Below are 19,016 nucleotides of genomic sequence, written 5' to 3' on the forward strand. Positions count from 1 at the left end.
GTACAATGCAACGAAATGCAGTTTAGGTCTAACCAGCAGTGCAATAGCAGCAAGTGCAGGATACAGGAATAAGTTATAAAGTGCAGTTATAGAAAACTATGGTGATATTTACAGATGGATGTACTATGAACATTATATCCAGGTTGGATAAGCTATGAACAGATTTACAATATATGAATATATGTGCAGGTTGCTATTAATAATCAGTAGTGTGCAGATAGCTAAACATGATTACAAGTGTATATGTTACAATATATGAATATATGTACAGGGATAGATAAACATGATTACAAGTGTATATGTTACAATATATGAATATATGTACAGGTTGCTATTAATAATCAGTAGTATGGAGATAAATAAGCATGATTACAAGTGTATATGTATAGTGGGTGTGTACATAATTACAAATCCCCATATGCAGTGGATATGTACAGTTCAATAAGTAAACAGTTCAATGTGGTGCAGTGAATGTGCAAATTTTCAAACGTGCAAATGTTAAACAGTGCAGTTATTGTGAGGAGTTTAAGTTAGAGGAGAGTGGGGGGTGTATTGGGGAGCAAAAGAGTCAGTGTGGGGCAGAGTTCAGGAGGGAGACAGCTCTGGGGAAAAAGCTGTTTTTCAGTCTGCTGAATACTGCGTGCTCGGCGCAAACAGTGTTTCTTCTGGATGTCCTCTATGGCTGGCAGTGTGGTCCCTGTGATGCGTTGGGCAGTTTTCACCACCCGCTTCAGTGCCTTACGCTCAGCAACAGAGCAGCTTTCATACCAGACTGTGACACAGTTTGTCAGAATGCTCTCTATTGTGCAGCGGTAGAAGTTCACCAAGACGGCTGATGAAAGCTGGTTCTTCATCAGTTGTCTTAAGAAGAATAGGCGCTGGTGAGCCTTCTTGATCAGGCTGGAAGTGTTGGTGGACCAGGAAAGGTCCTTTGAGATGTGGGTCCCCAGGAACTTAAAGGATGAGACAGGCTCAACGACCATCCTATTGATGTGGATGGGATCATGTGAGCCTGTTCGTCCCTTTCTGAAGTCCACAATGAGCTCCTTGGTCTTGTTGGTGTTAAGGAGCAGATTATTGTCGGTGCACCAAGTGGCCAGATGCTGTATCTCCTCCCTGTAGGCAGTCTCATCATTGTTGCTGATTAGACCAATCACTGTGGTGTCATCTGCAAATTTGATGATGGTGTTGGATCTATAAACAGGCCTACAGTCAATGGTAAAAAGGGAGTAGAGGAAGGGGCTCAGCACACAGCCCTGTGGTACACCAGTGTTGAGTGTGACGGTGGTGGAGCAGATGTGGCCTGATCTAACATTCTGAGGTCTGTTAGTCAAGAAGTCCATAATCCAGTTGCAGAGTGATGTGTCGATATCCAGGTTCCTTAGTTTGATCAGTAACTTGGAGGGTATGACAGTGTTGAATGCTGAGCTGAAGTCCACAAACAGCATTCGTGCATAAGTGTTTTTATTGTCCAGGTGTGTGAGTACAGAGTGCAGTGCTATAGAGACTGCATCATCTGTGCTCCTGTTGCCACGGTAGGCAAAGTGATGTGGGTCCACTGTGGGTGGCAGAGAGTCTTTTAGATGTGCAGGACCAACCGCTCGAAGCACTTCATTATGATGGGTGTGAGTGCTACATGCCGGTAGTCATTCAGGCATGTTGGGCTGGAGTGTTTGGGCACTTGCACAATAGAGGTGGTTTTAAAGCATGTTGGCACAGCTGCTAGGTTGAGCGACAGGTTGAAAATGTCTGTAAATACCCCAGCGAGCTGTTCTGCACATACTTTGAGGACACGCCCAGGAATACCGTCTGGTCCGGCAGCCTTACGCCCATTGATACGACTCAGTACGGTGTGTACTTCTGAGGAGTTGAGTGTGATAGGTGAGTGGTCGGTGGAGGAAGTGATCCTGGTGTAGGGTTTTTTATTGTCTCTATCAAAGCGGGCATAAAAGTCATTTAGCTCGTTTAGGAAGGAGACGTCAGTGGCTGTGGGTGTGGACTGGCTGGGTTTGTAGTTGGTGATGGCCTGGATGCCCTGCCACATGCGCCGAGGATCAGAGTTGGAAAAGTGCTCCTCTAGCTTAAGCTTGTAGCAGTGCTTGGCCTTTTTGATGCCCCTCTTCAGATTAGCCCTGGAAGTGCTGTAGGCCTGTGCATCCCCTGATCTGAAGGCAGTGTTGCGTGCCTTCAGCAGGAGGCGCACCTCCTTGTTCATCCATGGCTTCTGATTCAGGTATGGGGTGATTTGTTTCTGGGTTGTAACACTGTCTATGGTGGTGTTGATATATTCCAGAACAGAGGAAGTATAACTGTCAATGTCTGTGTAAGAGCCATGTGTGGCCTGGGAAGCAAACATACCCCAGTCTGTGTGTTGAAACCTGTCCTGGAGTGTGGAGTCTACCCCCGCTGGCCACACTTTGATGGTCCTCGCTGATGGCTTCACACGGTCGATGAGGGGTGAGTATTTGGGGGTAAGGAACAAAGAAAGGTGATCTGACTGACCCAGGTGGGGGAGAAGGGTCACAGCATAGGCTTCAGCTATGTTTGTGTAAACATGGTCCAATGTTTTGTTTCCCCTTGTGTGGCAGAGAATGTTTTGATGGAATTTAGGGAGCACTGTCTTTAAGTTTGAGTGATTAAAATCCCCCGCAACAATAAAAGCAGCCTCCGGGTGAGCAGTCTGTTGTTTGCTGATGGCTGCATGAAGTTCGTTCATAGCCAGCTTTGCATCAGCGTCGGGAGGAATATAAGCAGCAGATATTATGGTGGATGTGAACTCCCGTGGTAGGTAAAAAGGTCTACATTTAACCATTAGGAATTCCAGGTTAGCAGAGCAATGTCTCCCAACGATGACAGAGTTTGTGCACCAAGCTATGTTATATATATATATATATATATATATATATATATATATATATATATATATATATATATATATATATTAGTGCCGTCAATCGATTTAAAAAAATTTACTAATTAATCACACTTTTTTTTAAAAAATTAATCACGATTAATCGCGATTAATCACATTTAAAAGACTGAAACTTGTAATTTTGGCTATTTGAATGTAAAATTAATGTAAACGCAAGACAAATACTATTTAAATTCAAAATACAATTGATTATTAGAATTTTTGTTTAACTTGTAACACAGATTTATTCATGTAAACAACATACATACAATAAACCATCAGACACCTGGCTTGACAGCCATATTTATTACAGAAATAAAATACAGGCATGTTAATGCCATTTGAGTTTCAAAACAATCAATGCCAATAAAGAAAACATTAATTTCCATGTTGGATTCTAAGTGGACTGCAAAAAATGCCAAAATACAAGTATTACAGATATGGAAAATTATAATAATAATAATAAAGTATTGAATATAAACAATTGTACAGATTGCACGGCTGGACTGGGACAAAATAATCAGCCCTAGCATTTTGTGCCAGAGCAGCCCAATACATCAATTAAAATGCTCGCCATCACCCCACGCCCTTAAATATGTTTAACTCATTCTATAAAAGCACAGAAGCCATATATAGGAAATAATGATAGTTGACAAATTAAAAAAAAAAAATTTATTATAATTAAATTATAGTCCACACTGGAAATGTGTGTACCTGTGTGTTTTGAGGGAGCCTAATAAATAATGGACATGACAAAAAAATGCCTGCTGACGCACACAGTTAATGTTAATTAATAAAATAAAGATAAATAATAAAAGCAATGTGTCAGAGACCCTAAAAAAATGTTTAACCTAACAATGAAACATCAAACGTAGCTAAAAGATTTTACATTGTCAATCAAATGAACTTAAACAATTGGAAAATGCAACAAATATTTGTTTGGGCCCAAACTACAAAACTATTATTATAACCCTATTGTATAAATATTATTTTAACTATAAGTCCACATCATGCTGACAATTAAAAACACAATGTCATGATATCTCATGCAATTGTCTTCGAGTGCATCTTAAAATACATGACTGACACTCCTCATAGAGCTTGAGAAGCAGACAATCTTTATCATTTGTAAAATAAAGACTTGCAGGTTAAGGAAACAGTATAGGAGGAAGTGGTGCAGATTAAAAGTAAAAAAAGAAAAAAATATATTTATATCTACAGATAGGTAACTAGATAGAATACACAGGAATATATTGATCTGTGCCCCGCTGCATGCTGCAGAGTGCAGAGAGTCAGAGACGTAAAAGGCAAGCGCCTGCTCTTCACTTCTGCTCTCTCGCGCATAAGAAGCAGGTGTGACTCTCGACTGTTTTGACAAATACACACCTACGTTACACAGAGCCCAACATGGAAGTTTGTAATTGGGTCAGTCCAATGTCATTAAAGAAAATAACCAATGGGCTGTAGCTAATGTCACATGGCCGCTCTGTCCGGAAAGCAAACATGTCAATCTGTTAAGTGTTTTATGGGCCGATCAGATCATAAGAAGCCACAACAGGAAAAAAAAAATGTAAAAAACTGCAACTGTGTTAATTGCATTAATTTTGACAGCACTAATATATATATATATATATATGTATGAAATTTACAAGAATTAATCGAGCTTTCAATAAAACCTGTCCAAATATTTCTGACTTTGGGCTGATTTTGACTTTCTCTAAAATATTTTACCTGCCACTCTATGATGTAACTGTAGTAAAGTTGATGGCCACTGGAAGAAGTAGGCCAGAGAAACGACAAACGACAAACTTTTAAATAATTTTATAGAGCAAACAAAACAAACAGACAGCAGTTTTCACTGAGACTGCTACTAAACTGAAAAAAAGCAAAAAGAAACACAAATGTCCAGGGGCCTCATGTATCAACGCTGCGTATGCACAAAAACTTTGCGTACGCCAGGTTTCACGCTCAGAATCACGATGAAATAAACATGGGAATGTGCTCAGCTCCACGCCAACTTCATGACTGGCGTACGCACATTTTTTGTGCGTGTTTGTTTTATTTTCATTGGTGACTCTTAGAGACAGTTGTGTTAAATTACACTCAACAAAGTGTCTTTGAGACGTGCAATGGCAGCTGTATGAGACGGGTTCATCTAGCAGATGCTATAAAGACATCTGAAGATGAATTTGCATGCGTGAATCAGAAACATTTCCATTTAATAAATGTGCAAATAAAATATGATGCACAGACTTATTAATGATTCCTACTTGTCTTCCTTGTGATAAATAGTAGCCAAAATCTGATATGTAGCGGGGGGAAAAAAAAGAAGAAGAAGAACCGAGTTCATGCTCGTACGTGTCAAAACATGTTGACATGCGTTTTACATGCTGCGCCACCCAGACTGTAACTGGTACAACAAAATTTTGCATCTATACATCTCACTATTTCTTTTTTTAATCCATTTAGTGCGATGTTCAAATTTAACTGTGTTAACCACGTCAGCTAAAGTCTCCCAATCTATTAATTTATTTTTTTTGTTATTATTTCCGGAGTACAAACTTGCAAATAACAAAGTTTTTCTCCGTTCTACCTCCGAAAGAAGCACCTCCAATTCACATTCTGTTCAAAGTTTCTCTTTTTTTTCATTAGCATATTCATACGGGGGAGGAGGCAGGGAAGGGTTTTGCGCTCATGCATGTTGCGCTTAGTTTCACGTTCATCAAGTACACCCGTCTGCAGCCCGCATAAATGGGCGGGACTAAACATGTCACTCCGCCTACAAGTCTTTCATTGGTTCACGGAAACAGACGTTGATGTAATGTATGCTTTCGATTCCGGTTTTCATCTCTGCATGGTAAGTACACATCTTCTGTCATGTAAATGGTCATATTATAGTGCAGTACACCTCACGTATTATGTGTCTGTGGCGAGGGGGCGTGGCCGAGAGCCGTGGGAACGGGGTGAGGCCACCGCGTAAGTGGATACACGTGCGGTGTGCACCTGCCTCGGATCACACGGAAGGAGCTCTGGACCATAAAAGGAGGACCGATGGCAGAGGAAGCCGAGAGAGGACTGGGCCCGGGCATGTTATTTTACTTTTGCTTTCAGTTTGACGGCAGTCTCCGTGAGGAGCTGCCGTCCGTTTGTTTTGGTTTAGAGACGGCAGTCTCCGTGAGGAGCTGCCGTCACTGTTATTAATAAATCATTTTAAAGCTCCGTCGGTTCTCCGCCTCCTTCTTCCCGGCGGCCAAAGGGCCGTAAACTTCATTACAGTGTCATTTATTTAATTAAAGGCCTTTAAGGAGATATGAAGTTTTAAAGCCTTAAAAAAAATGTTTTCTGTGTTAGGGTTGGCGTTTTCCAGGTTGATCGTACAGTTGGTGGTTTTATTTACTTAGAAGACAGTCAGACTGATCTATACTACATTCTGTTTGCAGATCATTGGCATTGATATATAGTCATCACTATGATTCCTTAGGAGCATATTCTCTGTTTTATTTTATTTTACCTCAGTTCTTTCTCTCCTTTTGTTTTAATAGATTTGTGCATTTAATAATTTGTATTTTTATTTACACTTCATGTTCTCTTTTTTTTGTTTACTTTATAACCCATGCATGAAACTGATGCAAAGGGGAATGTAAGGAGGGGGCATGCCTAGTACAAACATATTTAATTCTTTGAGTTTAACTTTAATATACTGTATGTTAAGCGACATGTTGATGATTGTTGGTTATTTTGTACAGATGCCGCCTGAGATCCTGCAGTGGATCCTACTGAGAGTTGTCACACAGGATGGTGATGGGACATTTCTGCAACTCTCACTGACATCCAGGACCTGCTGAGCCATTGTCATTCATTCATTCATTCATTCATTCATTTTCTTGTCGGTTTTGTCCCTTTATTAATCCGGAGTCACAACAGCGGAATGGACCGCCAACTTATCCAGCAGGTTTTTACGCAGCGGATGCCCTTCCAGCCGCAACCCATCTCTGGGAAACATCCACACACACATTCACACACACTCATACACTACAGACAATTTAGCCTATCCAATTCACCTGTACCGCATGTCTTTGGACTGTGGGGGAAACCGGAGCACCTGGAGAAAACCCACCCGAAGGCAGGGAGAACATGCAAACTCCACACAGATACGCCAACTGAGCCGAGGTTCGAATCAGCGACCCAGCAACGTTCTTGCTGTGAGGTGACAGCACTACTTACTGCGCCACTGCCTCGCCAAACCATTGTCAGTAATCCAAAATTCAAGAAGCAGGCTGTGTGTGTGTGTGTGTGTGTGTGTGTGTGTGTGTGTGTGTGTGTGTGTGTGTGTGTGTGTGCGTGTGTGTGTGTGTGTGTGTGTACACATGATAAAGAGTACAGAATATGCCAAGCACTTTTTACTGCAGATTGTTACTTTAATGCTGTAGAGGAATTTCCCTGTAAAAATATATAATTGTTTTTATGTTTATTAAAGGTAATAATAATCACAAACTGCTGTATCTTAAATTATTATTAATATTTTCTATAAATTGTCAGTCTTCCTTTTGTACGTGTGCATGTGCATACACAGATGTTCTGTAGGTGAGACATCTGACATCTAAAAAACACAGATCTGCCAGATTTTTACTTGAACCGAGAAAGAGGGACTTTCAACTGACTGTATTGCGTTGTGTTGGTGTTTTTTCTGAGGATGAAGTTGGTATTTATTTATCAGGATTTGTCAAATAAAAAAATCTGAAGTTTACACGAGTGCTGCACTTATTAATGTCAAATTTATTTTCATTAATTTGTGTACTGATAGATAAGTAATAAATAAAACTGGCCGTTTGTGCCACACTATTAATATAATATTAAGTGTATTTATTATTCTAATTAAATGAAATGCAGAGCACTGTCTTCATTCAAATGGATAAACTGAACAAAACTTTAATGGATTAGTAAATAATAAATAATGAAATTGATTGCATTCATAGATGACACATCATGTAATATGAAAAAAATTAATAAAAAATTTTACTCATGCTGGAACATTTACATATAACAGATCATATACATGTATATTCATAGCAGCGTCAAAGTAAAAATAAATCCATCATATGATGAAATAATCTGATTTAATAAGTAAAAAGGTTACAAACATATACTTCCCTTAATAAATAATAGCTTATCCCTGCTCTTAAAAAACTCAAAGCAGTGCAGTATTGAAAGAGAAACAATTGGACACATGCCCAATATTTTTAATAGTATCATTTTAATATTTTCAATTGTAAATTTTCCAGAGAACTCTCCCATTCAAAGGGAAAAAATTAAACTGAACTAAAAGCACTGCATTTTTATTTATTTATTTTTTCAGACTCCACCTTTATTTGCTGTAAATATGCAATATGCATTTGCATTTTGAAGCAAAATAATAAACCATTAAAATATCAGAACTAAAATCACTGCGTTTCTGAAGTGACACCATTGTGAAAAGAGTCTTTTGAGTCTTTTGTAATATTTTTTAGCAGGAAAAATACCATTATGAAATTCACATAACTGTTAACATAATTAACATATAAAAACACTCATCAAGAATGCCCACTTTTGTGCATTTTTGTGTTTATTAACAATAAAAACAATATTTAAGAAATTGTACATGCATTTCCTGTTTACTGACACCACCTAGTGGGCATTCACGCTATTGCGTTTCCACTAACCAATAAAATTACAGGTGGGCGTGGCTGAATGTGCAGCCCCGCCCCACATTCATCCCCACCCAGATCTGCGGGCTGCAGACAGGGGCTTCTCACGTTCATTGGGATGTACAAAGAATATGCATGGGATTCAGCGTACGCAGTGTTTCATACATCTGAATTTTTTTCTGTGTATGCACACTTACAGCTTTGTGCGTATGCGGTTAGGCCCCAGGTCTAGTCCTCTCTTTTGCAACTTGTTGTGCTTCTCATTATCACTCAAGCACTTGATCACTCACTGCAATAACATTTCCAAACCAGGCTACAATGCAGAAAGAAAACATAGATTTAATAAAGACTTAAAAAATATTGGTACATACATTGAATATTCTCATCTTCCTCTAGAGAAACATTACTTGTCGAGTTCTCTGATGGACAGTTGATACATTTCACTTGCTTTTTGACAGAACTTTGTCATCAGTTATCCCCTTTGTCAAAACTTTGTAATTTTAATTTTCCCTCTTTCAATATTTGTCAACTCTGGACAATTAGCACATTAGTCTATTAGCATATCCTTTTTTTTCAACAATTAACTGAAGGTTGGAATTTTTTACACCATATAACAATGTTGTCAAGGACCGTGGAGAAGATCACATAAACTTAAATGTGTCAATTTCAGTGTCACCCTTCTGTTGAACATTGAATGTGCATATGCTTTAGCTCAGTGGTCACCAAACTTGTTCCTGGAGGGCCGGTGTCTTGCAGATTTTAGCTCCAACCCTAATCAAACACACCTGAACAAGCTAATCAAGGTCTTACTAGGTATACTTGAAACATCCAGGCAGGTGTGTTGAGGCAAGTTGGAGCAAAACCCTGCAGGAACACCGGCCCTCCAGGACCGAGATTGGTGACCCCTGCTTTAGCTGAATCAGTCTGAAAATACTAAAGAACCTAAAAGCTCCTTTTCTCTTAGAATTTTGTATGCATCGTTTGGATCAAAAATGACCGTCCTTCACTAAACCTCTAAAATAAATCAGCTAAATGTATTTCCAATCCTCAAATCTTTTTTTTCCCCATACACACACACTATGGCCAATTTAGTTCATCCAATTCACTTATAGCGCACATCTTTGGACTGTAGGAGAAACTGGAGCACCCAGAGGAGACCCACGTGAATATGGGGAGGATTTGCAAGCTAAACACGGAAATGCCAACTGCCCCAGCCAGGACTTGAACCAGCAACCTTCTTGCTGTGAAGCAACAGTGCTAACCGCTGAGCCACTGCGTTGCCTCTAATCTTCATTATTCATTAGTGTAGAGGTTTTCATCAATGGTTAATTTGTGGAAACGCTTGTTTTTGACTAAAGTAAAGGGTATATAAGGACAGGGCAGAATTGATAAAAGCTACAGAAGAGGATTCTTATTTTGTGTGTGTGTGTGTGTGTGTGTGTGTGTGTGTGTGTGTGTGTGTGTGTGTGTGTGTGTGTGTGTGTGCCAGGGGGGTATTCCAGAAAGCAGGTTATGAGACATACCCGGGTAAGTTTGAGAGTAAGTAGATAACTTCAGCTTTGGTTCCAAAATCTGAGGTAACTTCTGGGGTATGTTGAGTATCCATAGCAACTTAATCTCTGAAGATAACCTGCTCCAGAGCAGGTTATGTTCCAGAGTTTGTCTGTTTCAGAGAGTTTACTGAGCATTGCATGCTCTTTTGATGAGAATATTTATGGACATAGAAGCATAGATAGACAAGTTTTTTCTTTGTGAAAGGGTTGTAAGTGCGTAGTTCTTTTCATAACCAAATTTCATAACCATATGAATGAGTGTTGTCTTTTTTCAAAAGAATGGTTAATGTGTTTAACAAATCTTTTAAAATCAAACGTGACAAACCATGAGTCTGCGCTTACCCTAGAAAACATTCAGTGCAGCTCTTTGTATTCGCATCAGGGCATTTTAGGCAACTGTACAATGTGGCAATAGCGTGTAGGACCATCTGTACAGTATGCCTGGCACTGAACTGTTTTAAACACTTTTGTACAGTTCCTTGATCAGTAGCCACTTTGTATCATTACACAGATGCTCCAGATTGAGGCAGTAGCATAGTGGACAGTGTGTCATTAAAGAACAACGAAGCGTACAGCGGAGCGAGTTTGAATCTCAAATAGAAATCTAGTTTTTTTTCTGTCTTTCTCTTTCTGCACCCCTCACATTTTCTGTAGCTTATATATAATATTATAAGAAGTGGCAGCTTTGTCTTTAGTAGGAAAATATATTCATATTTTAAGATGTAGGACATTGTTCATGTATACTTCTATTTACGCCAACTTGATATATTTTTAATATAATTTTGTTCAGGGTTTCCAAATGCTATTGTGTGCATTAATTGCAGCCGGTTTTAAAGCTCCATCATATGAAATATATGAGATAATATGAAATCTGTCGATAGTATAGATGTGCAGGTACAACTTAATTTACTGTCTGTAATCTTTTGGTGTTTCAACTATTAAAATCATTACTGCTTCCACTAAATAGCTCATATGTGTTGACTCCAATTCATCACTATGTTGAGGCTAAATGGCTGATTTTCAGAGAGTAATTCAAGTGTACAATACAAATATATTTAAAAAAAAACACTGTGAAAAGCAAATGTTGCTTATACAATGTTTATTTTTACTATATTTGAATTATACGATTGAATTATTACTGGGCATTACATTGTTACTTGCTGGAGGACAAAGGATACTCTTTTCTGCCTTATATGATGACACCCTACCTGCAGCCTGACCCAGAGGAAACCTTAGTGACCCACACAGACCAAAGCTGGGAGAATGATAAGAAATATAATTTGTCAAAAAATATGTTTAATTAAATTAAACGTTTGGTCTGAAGCACTGTTCATTTCCTGAAATAAAATGAATGATTTTTTTACACTGCTTTATGCACACACCCTTCCACGTGTAACTTATTTTTCATATACATTTGTTACCTTAAGGTGATGCTCATGTGACTTAATTTATCTTTGAAGATAGACCTTATTCAGCTACTTTAGAATTTAAATAAATAAATTAATAGGTTAAATATAAATAAAAGATTGGTTTGTGATACAATAGTGAAATTCAAATATGGAAAAGTGCAGACAAATTCTTACACTGCTTGTTGGTTGAGGCAGAGAGAACTTTGACTCTAACTGGTGGCCCACAGCAGTTAGACAGGCGACAGCCACCTTTCTAGATGCATGACAGAAAGAATATTCTGTGATTTGCTTCACAGCAAGAAGGTTACTGGTTCAAGTCCTGGCTGGGGCAGTTGGCATTTCCGTGTTTAGCTTGCAAATCCTCCCCATATTCACGTGGGTTTCCTCAGGTTGCTCCAGTTTCTCCTACAGTCCAAAGATGTGTGCTATAAGTGAATTGGATAAACTAAATTGGAAAATTAAATGCATAAATGGTTACATAATATACTCAAAAAGGATGTTAAAGAGAAGTTAAATTTTTTATTAGCCTACAATGAAGGGAGGGTGGCATGTGTAATTATATGAACTAACAATTTTTCTTATTATTTATTTATTTTTTCTTTTCTTATCCATTTCTTATCTTATATTTCTTTCTTTCATTGATGCAGATGTGTAATCTGTGATTAAAACCTCCAGCTCCGCTTCTGTAAAATGCGTTGCCTTTATTTCTCACCGTGACTTTCTATGGTGACTCGTGAATTCGGTGATCTACTGAAAATACCTTCAGGTATGCACCGTGCATGCGCATTAACCCGCTGTTATCTTCAGGGCCCCGTTTTTCAAAAGGTTTAATCCGGATAAAATTTATTCGGATTTAGTAATCCTGTTTTTGCGATCTGTGATCACGTAATCCAGTTTACTTTTTGGGCCAGTTTTCAAAGCAACATCGGATTGGATCAATCTGATCTGGATAGGAACTTTTCAGGATCACTAAATCTGGATAACCAGTGCTCAAACAGGATAGGACATCACAATGTAGAACTATAGATATGTAAAGAGTAGAATAGCCAGCGTGGAGTCAATATAACTTTATTTCTATTTGAAATGAAAACTAAGAAAATTTAATAATTATTAAAATAATAATAAGAAATAAGAAAAACAAGAAAAACAACACCCCATCCTCTTTAAGCAGTCCGCTCATTTGAGACCTACAACACTACATTGAGGATATTTATAATAAGTTTCAAATATAAATGTAAATAAAAAAAAGACTTAATGTCAAAAACTCCACAATAAGTTCAGACTTCCTCATCTGATGTGGAGAGACCAGCTTGTCTGAGCGTAGCCTTTAGGAGGCGGATCTCAAGTCATTGGCCTTGGTTTGCTGCAGTTTGGTTAGAGTCAGTTGTTTCTCGGCCAAATGAAGCTGTGCTTCTGCCCTTTCAGTCTCTTTTTGCAATTGTTGAAAGAGATTTCAAAAATCAGTCATTGCCATTTTTGCATTTTTTTATTATTATTCTGTAATCATTCTGCATGCATCACTAATAAATATTCTAAAAAGAAAAATATTTTCCATTGTGATGAATATATATATCAATTAGTGACAGAATAAAATGTATTGTTTTTGGTCAGTTTTGACAACTGTGTGTGGGATTATTTTATGAGGCCAAACTCTTTCTACTTTCATGTATAGGCCTATACTGAAAGGCAGAATACATTAAAGCCTATACTCACTATTGCCTGACGGATGAACAAATAAAATGAAAACCTTATGAATAAATAGTATATCTCGTAAGATACTGTATGATCCAAAAGTATTATTTAATAATTGATTTAAGTTTTCATTACATTTTGGGCATGAAATCCACGCTAAATCCACCCTTCTGATAGGATCAGTTTAATCCAGGTTTTTTTTGGATCAAAGTGATCCAGATCCTTCAAAAACGGTCTGAAAAACCCAAACTAAAGGTTTGATCCGGATCAAAACCAAGATTGGATTACGTGATCTTATTCGATTAGGTAATCAGTTTTTTTTTTTTTGAAAAACCCATTTTCAAGATTTGATCCAATCCCTTATCCAAAATCCTAGTGGATTACTTTTGAAAAACCGGGCCCAGGAGGTTGATTTAACTAACTCTTATCAGCTGTTTTGGAAACAACATACTCACGGTAAGCAGGTTTTGGGTTAATTAACCGAGAGCTCAGGGTTTAGCAGATGGTAAGTTAACCCACCTTACTGGAATACCCCCAGGTGTTTTTTGTGGTGTAAAAATATTTAGATCAAATAAATTTATATAATATCCAAAGGAAAACATGAAGGACAACATTGTACCGTAAATGTGTACATCCTTGGAAATATATAAATAGAAAACTCTTTTTTTATGTTGTAGTCATTTTAGAAAAAGTCACCCAACTTCAAAACATTTGTTTTTTCTTTTTTTCTACAACTACAGTTTTTTACAATGGCTATGACAATTTTTTTATAAATTTTTCCTAAACTCCTAACACGATTAACACAACATCCATCTTTGTTGGCTATACAATTGACACATTTTTTGTTGCATTGACACAAAATGCATCCAGTTAACGGCAATTTTTTACAGAATAGGCTAAAGTCAAAGTGAATTGTGCATTGAAACACGAATATATTCCCTATATTTTTCCATTGACAATGCGAAACAGTGTATTGCATTTATTATTGCAGTTATATATATATATATATATATATATATATATATATATATATATATATATATATATATATATATATATATACAGCTGATTCCCATCTACAAACCACACTCATGTGTTGAGGTTTTCTTAATCGCATGATCATATGTTCTAAAACAGGATTCTTGAGGTTATTGAAAGGAACAGTGAGCGCATCAAAGAACCCCGTCACCAATACGTCCAGGTAAGGCTATGCAATACAGTCATTACTGTACTATACACAGTGTGTTTTGCAGTAAAGTACTCTATAAACCTGGAGTTCATTAGTACTGTACATACAGTAGATATACAGTACAGTACAGCATTTGCACACACTGTGTCTAAATACTTTCAGAGAGTCATGAAGTTGGAGGCCAATCAAGTACCACATGGAATTATCTATGTTGATGAGGCTGGGAATGTTGCCGTGGGAGAAATATAATAGGCCAAAATGGCCACAGTCACCGTGCCGGGCCATAGAAGATATCAAGTGTAATGTGGATGAGAACATGTGGCAAAATGCAGAAGATCGGGCAGAATAGAAGATTACTTTGTTTTTTTTTTTATTGTAATTGCAATGCTTTTTCTGTTTGTACTGTATATCTTGCAGTAATGTCCTTTTGGAAATAAAATCTGTACTGCAGCAATTCTGTGTTTCACATGGTGTATTGTGTTCGTTTATAATTGTATTTTGAAAAGTAGTTTAGAGGCTTTACAATGTGTGATTTTGGGCTTGAACTTAACTGTTTTGCCAATTGTGTGTTTTAGGTGTGTTGCTGCGTTAAGAGTTTAGCAAACTTGTTAAATGAATTGAAAAAACTGTCATAGCCATTGTAAAAAACTGTAAAATGGTGCCCAAGTAATTTTGACCTGTAAGTCAGCAGTTATGCTATCATTGTTGATGACAGAGTTGAACTAATGTTTGCACCTTTGTTTTCCCCCACACACACACACACGCAAACACACACACACATACATACAAACGCACATGCAAGCAGATACACACACACACACACACACAAATAAAAAAATTAATTAATTAAAAAACATATATAATATAATGTGCAAGGTATTTAACTCCAGCTGCTTTCTCATTGCCAATGACACAAAAGCCAGACTTTTGTTTTAATTGTCTATTAGACAACAGCAAGGTCAACAAACACATCTCAAACCTTTACATTATCAGAATTAAATACAGGCAGAGTAAATGCAGCAATGTCTAATGTAGGAATGAAGATGCTTCAGATCAATGTTGAATGCCACACAGATGTCAGTTGGCAGAGATCAAACATCTCTAATTATTTCCTTCCTCCTCAGCTGGTTTTAAGTCCACTTGAGAATGTTCTACTTATGAGCTGAGACGCTGTAATTATGATGTTATGTATGTTCATATGCTTAAATGGACATGTTGGAAAAGTCCCAATTTCTGTTTCTGTTGTTTAAAAGTGATACAAATTTGGAAATTAAGAAAGGGACATACTTCATGATAAAAAACATTTGAAGCAGATCAAAATCTTACATCAAAGTTGTTTTAAAATGATAAAAAAACATGTATTATTCTCTTAGAACAATTTATAAGAACTTTTTGATCTACTTCAAATGTTGAGTTCTGTATATACACATTTTGCATTTGCTTTGGTAAGGCATTCATGTAAAGTGAGTGATTGAAGTGAGGTTTAGCCAAGTATAGTGACTTATCAATATTTGTGCTCTGCATTTAACCCATTCAAATGAACAGAGACAGCAGTTAACACACAAACAGAGCAATAGTCAGCAAATTCGAAGCCTTGTTCAAAGAATTCAACTTATCTGTGGTTTTGAGGGTGTAAGAGAGTGCTGGCTATTCACTTTCCACGCCTACAATTTTTGCCAGCCCCAATTGTATTACAGCTCTTGTGGTCAGTGTCTTATTAACATCAGATTAGTTGTTGGTTGCAGTGAGAATGGAAATGGTTTATCAATTCCATTTAATGGTTTTAAAACCAGCAAAAAATATCATGAAAATTATAATAATGATATGAATAATATTAATGATAGTAGTAAAAATAATAATAATAATAAAATAAGTTCATCTTTAGATACACCCATATTTGAAATTTTATCTTGTGAAAACAGGAACATATAGCCAACCCATACACTTTAGGTAAACAATAACTAGAAGGTTGGGTTTAGTGTTGGGGTAAAAGGGCAGAACATGCAGTCTGTACTATTTAAAAAAAAGATTACATCTATGGGAATTTCCTATAAAATATGAAAACAAAGTGTGTGTGTGTGTTTGTGTGTGTGTGTGTGTGTGTGTGTTTGTGAGTGTGTGTGCGTGCGTGTGTGTGTGTGTGTGTGTGTTTTCTTCAAGACAATGTTAACTACTTACGTGACAAAAGGACAGTGCTCATCAGCAAAGGGTTCATTTACCCCATGCAATGCACATATAATTGTTAACAGCTTTATTTCTGGCCATAAGTTCTTTTTTTAGAGCACCAAATTGGAGTCAGATTGGATACACCAAATGTAGTGACACATATAAACCTGCAGGGGAGCAAATACTTGTGTTTGCATAGCCTGGCAAAGAACCTGATTGTGTGGAGCAGTGGTTTCTTTCATTTTATTTTGCTATATTTCATTACAAATCAATTACATCCCATGAATAATAAATATAGAAGCAGACTAATTGTCTGCTAGGAAAACCCTGTATGGAGGATAAAGACTGCAGTTACAAGTGGTATATTAGGTGTGTCAGAATTACACATGAAATGCCATAAATCGCTTTGATATGTTTAAAGCAGAAAACTCAAGACTCAAACATATAGGGGATTATGATCAATTGAACACCTGTATATGGTATCCTCTGTAGACAGCAGCAGTGATTTTAATCAGTTTGTGTGATTTTGACATGATACAACACCCACTATTGAAGACTTTACTTGTCACGGTTGTGGATCTATCTGCTCTTCTATGATGTGTCTGCGTGGTGCGATTGCTTATTTGTGTTTGCGGTGTGTGTGTGACCAGTGTGTGTGTGCTTGTCTCTGTGTTTGTGTGAGTCGCGTGGCTGTCAGTGTTGTTGTTTTCATGTCATCAACTGGGCGGTCACATGATCATGGTCATCGGTCACCTAGCACCGCTCAGCTGATTATTGCGCTCCAGGTGTAGCGCATTACTGTGGCTATAAATGTTCAGCGTTCCTGTCTCACCTTGTCAGTTCATTGTCCTCACTTGTCTCTGTGTCTTTGTCAGGCTCTCCCCGTTGAGTTCGCTGGTTGAACGCTGGTTGAAGTTTTTCCCCGATGAACTTTTGATTCGCTCTGTTGACGGAGATTGAAGATCTCCCCGATGAACTTTTGATTCGCTCTGTTGACGGAGATTGAAGATCTCCTCCAATGAACATTTGATTCGCCCTGTTGACGGAGAACTTTTTGTTCCTTCATCTTCCTCTTGTAATCACCTGACTTCCAGCCAGCCAGTTTCTCTTTGTTCTGTGTTCTCTTCTGAGTTAAATAAACTGTCGCTTGCATTTGGGTCTCCACGTCTTCTTTGAACAGTGTGACAGAACGAACTGACCAATATGGACCCAGCAAGCACTTCGGAGATTCAAGAGATTTTGTCCCGCAGCGCCGCTCGCTTAGATCATCAGGATCAGCAAATGAAAGTCACCACCCAAGCCATTCAAGCTCTGGTGAACCAAGTCTCCGAACTCACCACCCAAGTTCAGCGTCTCAGCTCGGGTCTCGCCGCCGGATCCGCTCTGCCGCCTCCTCCCGTTGATCCACCAGCCAGTCCAGTTGTCAGTGACAGCCGCTCCAGTGAACCACGATTACCTCCGCCGCAGAGTTACGCGGGCGAACCCCATCTATGCCGAGCCTTCCTAGCTAAATGCTCACTGTATATCGCTGTCCAGCATTCTTCTTTTCCCAGCGAGCAGAGCAAGGTGGCATTTTTGATTAATCTGCTCACAGGTAAGGCGGCATTATGGGGAACTACGGTATGGGAGAACAAGAACCCTTGTTGTAACACCTTCAAAGCATTTTCGGACGAACTCAAGGTGGTTTTCGATCAAGCAGCTTCAGGCAGAGAGGCGTCCAGAAAGCTGGCAGAGCTCCGTCAGGGAGATCAGAGTGTCGCGGACTATTTCATCGAGTTTCGCACGCTGGCAGCGGAGTGTGGCTGGAACAGCGAGGCGCAGTGGGACATGTTTTTTCACGGTCTAGCGGAGCACATTAAGGATGAGATCTACGCATTGGAGTTGCCTAAAACGCTTGAAGGGCTCATCAATCTGGCGGTAAGAGTAGACAATCGTCTTCAACGTAGGGGATTTTACAAGGAGCCCCGCCTTCAGCGTCTGTCTTCGCAGCCCTGTGTTCAAGAGGCAACGCCCCCTGAGCCGGAGCCCGAACCCATGCAGATGGGAAGGTTTCGTCTGTCTTCGGAGGAGAGACGTCGTCGACGTGCTGGGGGGTTGTGTATGTACTGTGGAGTTGGGGGTCATTTTGTGGCTTTATGTCCGGCCAAAAATAATAAGCCATCTATGGGTAAGAGTTCATTGGTGGGTGAAATTATGCCTAAAAGGAACTCTCCTAATATGACTTCCTTACCTATCAAACTGTGTTTTAATTCCATTTCTCACACATGCCACGCCCTCATCGATTCCGGAGCCGAGGGGAATTTTATTGATTCTAAATTAGCGAACAGTCTGAACATCCCTGTTTCTCCTCTTTCTTCACCTATAGCGGTGCACGCTCTTAGTGGACTGTCCCTTCCTACCATCACACACATT

The sequence above is a fragment of the Danio rerio genome, chromosome 19 (assembly GCF_052040795.2).
Source record: "Danio rerio strain M-AB ecotype USA chromosome 19, GRCz13ab, whole genome shotgun sequence".
In the NCBI taxonomy this organism is placed as follows: domain Eukaryota; kingdom Metazoa; phylum Chordata; class Actinopteri; order Cypriniformes; family Danionidae; genus Danio; species Danio rerio.